Consider the following 7117-nt stretch of genomic DNA (forward strand, 5'->3'; position numbering starts at 1 on the left):
AAGGTGACTGTTCCTTGCCCCAGTGCTCTGTTTATATATGGATTTTTTTCTGTTGAAGCATCTTGCGGAGCATTCACTACTACACTTTTGTGCTGCACTGAAAGCCACGTGCGTGTGCATGGAGCACCAGACCTCTCCAGGCCATGGGGTTTTTCAGAGAGAAACGATGCCAATGGCACAGAGGTACCTTCTGGGTTCAGAACAGCCCTTCCACTGGCAAGTTTAATAAACCTTCTGGATGTACAGTATGCGTGTTCAGATAGGAAGCTTTCACTTTAATGTATAATTTATGTAACAGAGGAAAAATGTGCTCTGACAAATTAGTCTTCTCAAAAAACAAGAGTTCAACTATTGGGAAAGGAAGAAGATACTTCTTGCAGTACGCTCCTTGAGAGAGTTTAAATACTGTATGCCAGAAATTATCCTCTTTGAGCTTTGCTGACCTTTGATCTGAAGAACTCATTGGCCTTGCTGCTCCAGGGAATTATCCTTTGAAATCAGTTATTCATTTTGGAGCTCAGATGAAATAGGGGAATCTGGTGATCTCATCCTGATGTCAAGTTTCATTCAGCATAGAAAAATGAAGTCTAAATGAGGAAATTTTAAAGGAGAATATGGAGGTATTAAAGTAATATTTATGAGTGATCAAATAATGTGCCTGCCTGCATATCCTTGTGTGCCGTATCCAAATCCAATGAACATATAAAAATATATAGATTAGAATGCGACTGTTTTGTCCAAGAAGCAAAAATATTTGGTATTTTGCCTCTATACTTAGTTTCAACTATTAACATGCTCTCAATTTCATGAAGGATACAAACACATGCTGAACCTACTTATAAATGAAATGAGAATGTCTTCCTGGGACAGTTGAAACTGGCAGCCTTTAAACAGAGATCCACCAGTGAGCTGCATGCCAAGGTTCAGCTGTATTCACAATGTGAACTTCCTTTCAGCTCTGCCAATGATATCAAATGAGACCAGACAAGATTGCTATCTCAAAAGAGCGTGGAGAATTAATAGACTGGTGTTTCCAAAGTCTAGGCCATCAAAAATAGGTCCACATACAAAATATCTGTGCAAAAATACTTACCTACCTCCCCACTCAGATAACAAGTCCTGACAGAAAGAACGCTCTGTATAGATTAATATACTGAGAAGCCTACCCTTCTTGTAGTGGGAATCCACAGCCGGAGAAAAAATACATATATTTATTGCTTCTTGTGGGAATAACCATATGCTCTCAAAAACAATGTTCCCTAACAGAATGTTTCATGAATTGAAATACTGCATATGTTTTCTTTATGATGTTCTCTTTTCTTGTTCATTATTAATGGTCTTGTATTCACTTCTATAACCTTAAGACACTATAAAAATGCGTCTGGACAATATTTGAAATTGGAAAGACAATAAAGGAAAAATATTAACTTGGAAAAATTGTGAAATACCATTCTTTCATGAAAAACAAACTGACTGGCTTAAGTGTACTAGCAGATGTTTCTCTCTAAGATTGTTAATTACTACCACACAATTGCTCATAATTGAGGGGGGGAGGAAGAGAGGAAGAGAATGAGCACCAGTTTAAAAGTATAAAGGCTTATCCTTTAAGTTAAGTCTTTTTTTTCAAAGATTTATTCATTTCTATGAAAAGGAGTAGGTAATAATTTCAACTGCTCCTTAGGAATTAAGAAAAAATAATAATCCCAGATTGCTGCGCTGAGTGCACTGAGTATCGAATACACGCAGTGAAAGCTTTCCTCCCTCACTTCCACATTACATCTTAGAATAAGAGGGGGAAAAACAGAGAGCCAAAATTGGGCTGCACTCATGTCAAAAAAGTGACTTTAAACTTTCACTCAGGTGGATTGCCATTTCAGAGTTCTCCAAATGTCCTTCGAGCAAAGCACCATGCTTTGTAGCAAATTATCTTCTTCCTCAAAGTAAGGGCAACTTCACTCCGTTTTTCAATGGTACTGTGCATTTTAATCAACAGGATTAGGAAGATCTTGTGGCCAGAAACAAAAAAGGATGCAACTGTGATGAATGCTCATGTTTAAGTTACAGCTACCAAGGCAAAATTTACATAGCAGTTAGGAGCACCCGGGCTAAAGACGAACTACTTCAGAGCCTACTTGGGATGACAGCCATTTAGAAAGGTATTTGATGGATCACAGGCCTTAACTCTGAAAGCAGAACTATGGGAGATGCTATGCAATTACACAGTGATAAATTATGACTGGATGTTAGGTAACTATTATCTTAACGTCAGGTTCATTACTGTGTAATTTTTGAGAGAAAGCAGAGCAAAGGTAAAATTGGAGAATTGACAAAAATGCCACCTATTTTTGTCAGCATCTGGAATACGTGAGACAAAATCTTTTGGAGTAAAATATTATTAGACTTCCCTTCAAGTTGGACAGATTGGATTCTAAGCAATTCTTTAATCTTGCAGAAACAATGGGACAGTTATCTGTGCAGAGGGGGAAACAACAAACTACTCTCTAGAATCTGAGTCTTGTGAGGGAATAGACTAAAAAAAGGAAAATTTTAAAGTGAAAAGATAATATCAAGGCAAAGAAACAAAGTCACAAGCAGTTCGGTAAGAATTCAAATGGAACCTCAGTAGCAGCATTTGACTGGTGGAACTGAATGTCAAAAAGTTGGTCCAAGTGAGCTCAGTAGTAAAATTCCTATTGACGTCAACAGGGCAAGGGTTTCACTTCCAATTTACAGATCTAGCAGACACAGCAGAACTTAAGAGTCAGACAATGAGGACCAAAGGGATAGAAAGAGAATTAACTGTTGTTATTCCTGAAGTCTCTGATGTCTAAATTATCTGGGCCTGTCAACATTTTTTTCATTGCAAATCAGGTTTGACAAACACAACTGACATTCTTCACTTGACTGCACAAGAACCAGAGGAATAACAACTATGTTTGATAGTTCTTGAGAAGTCCCATAGTTAACAATTAAACTCACATTCAGATTTCATTTTTAGATTCTCTTGGAGGCCAGGAATTAAGAAATATTATCCCCAGTAAGCACACATGTTGGTTTTATTCCATAGGAGTTGACTGAAATACATCGCTGGTGGAGGTAGCTTTACTTGACCGAAGGTCTTCTTCTCCAGTGGCTAATGCCCATAAGCAGAATTGGACCGAGCAGTGAGTAACATTCCTGTTACACAGCCACCAGAAGAGTGAATACATAGAAAAACAGGCTCGTGCTGGCTGGGTCACTGCCAAAAGCATGTATTCAACTTTCTCTGGCTGAAAGCTGAAGCTGATGAATTAGACACACCCTTCAAAACAACAAAGATCAAGCTGCCTTCTCTGAAACTTACTGTAGGGAAATTAATTGTCCATTTTAAGTCCAGTGGGACAAAACCAATTCAGCAAGAATTGTACCAGCAGTGCTTCGTAGTAGTCAAGGATAGGTATTTTGATCTGAAAATATGGACAGAATTCATTTTCTTCTGTTTCAGCATTACATGTTGGTCACAAAACAAATTAAGGGTTTGATTACACATCACAGAACAGAGAAGAAAAATAAATCACAGAGTTGCTGCCAGCACCCAACCAGAGAGAGACATTAAGCACAGAACAGAGAAATGGTGATTCAGAACATGTGATGGCTTCCATAAAAACAACCCAAAATGTTTCAATCATTTACGCATCAGATTCTAATAGACAAGTCACTGTTAGGACATCTCAGAATTGCTACACTGAAGTTCACTCAGATGTTATCACATGGCATTTTGTCTTGTGAATAAGTAGTACTCAGACTCACAGGTCTGTGCAACACCACCTCCCACAAAGCACAAATTCACATCATTCCTGATAACTTCACATATATAAATTCACAAAGCTCAATATAGAATCATCAAACAAAAACATGTTTAGTTCTGGTGTCTTGTTTTGGTTGTCAGGCTGAAGGAAATTTTTTTATTTCCCGACCAAAAAAAAGGATTTGTACTAAGGATGCACACACAAAGACAACATAGTCTCTCTCCTCTGCTAGCTAGCACATAACTCATACAGGCTTAAACCCAAACCCAGATTTCTTGCACTCTTTAGAGCGAGTTTGCTGAAGGGAGGGAGTTTGCTGAATTTTGCCAGATTATGATTCCCTTTTCCAATTAGTTCCCCAACTGGCTGCATTTCATCAACAACTGCCAGATTAAATGCCTTACTTGACCATCTTCACCTAATACACTTTGATGTTCAGTTCTCAAGCTTCAAAATACCTTTTGGATGAAGATCAGACAGCACTAAACAGAATTACTAATTAATTAAGCAAAGTTAAATTTTAAACACTGTTTGTTGTGTTAGCCAAAAGCCTGAACAGAACAGTCTTTTTTTTTCCCTTCCTCACTGGAGATCAAAGAAGATAATTCTCCCACCCCTCCTCTACCTAAAAGGAGGTTGGGGGCAGGGAGGGAGGAGGGAAACTCATAAACTCTGGTCAGAACAGTTCAGGATGACAACTGCAGCAGCAACATTTGTGTTTGATCAGTGGGCATATCAAAAGCCACATTAGTAGAACTCTGCTACAACTAGATGTGCTATTTAATGTGGTTAAGTACTTCTTAAGTGACAGCTGTCACTGTCACACAGACAGCTTACCACAGTGTTAGGTGTACCTGGAGTCCTGAATGGGCCTACAAAGTGCTTAATTCTGTTGCTGAACAGATGGGGACACCAAGTGATCATTTGTAACTGAAAGCAAAAGAAGCCAGATCTCTCTTCTCTAAAAATAGTTATACAGTGATCTTGGTTAGTAACTGGTAATAATTTTGCTTTTGAAAATCCCTTCACAGTGTAAGCTGCAAATATGCATGTTCACATAAGATGTTCTGTCTTTAAATTCTTGTCTCCTCAGATTTTTTTCCCCTGAGATTCACAAAGGAAGAAAAAGAAGAAAAAACAGACACTACATAACCCTTTATTCAAATGGAGACTGAGTAGGTAATGTTATTAATAATGCAGGCTTTGATATCAACTTGTTCCCATCTAACTCAGATGTTCAATGGGAAAATCCTGTTTCCACCTTGCTATGATAACAGGGCCTCTGAAGGTATTTGAGCTGTAAGACTCATTTCATCAAAAATGTTTCCCATGAAGAACATCACTCTGACTCACAAAATTAGCCTTGTATAGAGAGCAGTGCTGTGGACCTGTACAGCAACATTATTTTGGCTGTGTTGAATCAGATGCACATTTGAAAAACTCTCTGATAATTAATATTCAGTAGCAGGTTTGGTGTTCCCATCTGCAGAGTCCTACATTTCACAGCAAGAGCTGGGGGAAAATAGAGACTTATCCACAACAGATCATACAAATAGAAAGCAATATAGTAACTAACAGTCCAGCAAGTACGCATAGATGCACAAGCATGTCCTTATCATATTCAGATGCAAGTGAAGAATGATACTGAAGTGATACTTTACATTCTGTAAAACATTCAGTGAAATAAAATTTTGTCTAGGCTAGACACCACCAAATTACTTAAAGTCTAGAGAGCACACAAGATCTCAAAACAAGGAATTATTTCTACACAGCAAATGCACTATTATTAATAATTATTGGGCAGCCCAAAGATCAGAATTAGAGATGGAAGTCTGCTGTGCTACACACTGCTCAAAATGCGTAAGAGGAGACAGTTTGGAGCATGCTTACTGGTGAACCAGCCCGTCCTATTGTTCTAGAGCCCCCATGTGTTTTGCATGAAGAGCTAGCTTCCCTCTGCAGCTACCTTTTGGTAGAAAACTGCAATATCCTCCTAAACAGCATAATTGTGAATTCTTGTTCAGACATAATGTTTTGAAATCTGGTCAGCAATCACTACTTGCAGCAGGGCCCAGACAGCAGCCACCATATGGCACAGGCAGCTGGGGCCAGACAAGATGGGTGCTCGGAGCAGCTCCTGAAGGGTCCTGCTGCAGGCATGGGAAGCAGTCTTCATCTCAACAGTACTTTGCCAAGAACATCCTTTTGCACCTGGATGGCTCCTTTGTCTGTAAGAACTCTACAGAAAACGTCGAATATCCCACGTTGGACCCACAAGTATCATTGAGTCCAACTCCTGGCTCCACAGAAACCACCCAAAAAACAATAACATATTTCTGAGAGCCCTGTCCAAATGCTTGAGCTCCAGCAGCTCAGGGCCATGCCCACTGCCCTTTGGTGCAGACCCTTTCCCTAACCCCCAGCTGCCCTCCCCTGACACAGCTCCATGCCATTCCCTCAGGCCCCGTTGCTGTCATAGAGCGCAGAGCTCCCTGTGCGGAGCTGCAGCCTCCTTGAGGCCTCTCCTCAGCTCCTCTGCTCTGGGCTACACAAACTGAAGAATCTCAGCTGCTCCTGCACCGTGTCCTCCAGACTCTGCACGACCTCTGTAGCTCTCCTTTGTACACCCTCCAAGGGTTTCATGTCCTTACACTGTGGGATCCAAACCTGCCCTCACCACAGAGCAGAGCAGGACAGCCCCCTCCGTCACCAGGCTGGCAGTGCTGGACGCACTTGGCTCTCCAGAACCCACTGCTGACTCATATTCCTGTTGACTCAGATGATGAAAGGGTCCGCAGTACCACACTAGAGATCCTCAAGAGGGACTATAGCTTTCCCTTAAATAAACTTTTTGTGCACACAGTTCAGGGTGCCCGGGCTCCCCTCAGCACTGAGCCCCATGCCCAGCCCCAGCTGCCATGCTGCTCCAGAGCCCCATGACAATTCCTTAGGTAGCAGCTCTTCTAATTTTGGGTATCTTGTTTTACAGCTACGATTTCTTCTCTCTTTTCGTTACCCTGACAGATTTAAATCTTTTGCTGTACAAAGTTGGGCACTTTCTATGACATCTTTTACTGGTGAAAGGACTTGAATTGTTGGATCAGATTTATAAAGAAAGAAAAATCTAATTTCTATTTTTTTGGTAGGCTGGGGGTTGGGACTTTCCATCTAACGAGAGCAGCTGGACTCTGAGCTCTTTCAAGAGCAGAAACATTGCTTCGGGTTCATTTCCACAACCCCACAGTGCTGCATTTATTATTTGCTTTTACTCACAAACTAGTTGTGGTTACAAAACACACACACACACACAGAAAAAAAAACAAAACCAA

The sequence above is a fragment of the Meleagris gallopavo genome, chromosome 13 (genome assembly GCF_000146605.3).
Source record: "Meleagris gallopavo isolate NT-WF06-2002-E0010 breed Aviagen turkey brand Nicholas breeding stock chromosome 13, Turkey_5.1, whole genome shotgun sequence".
NCBI lineage: Eukaryota > Metazoa > Chordata > Aves > Galliformes > Phasianidae > Meleagris > Meleagris gallopavo.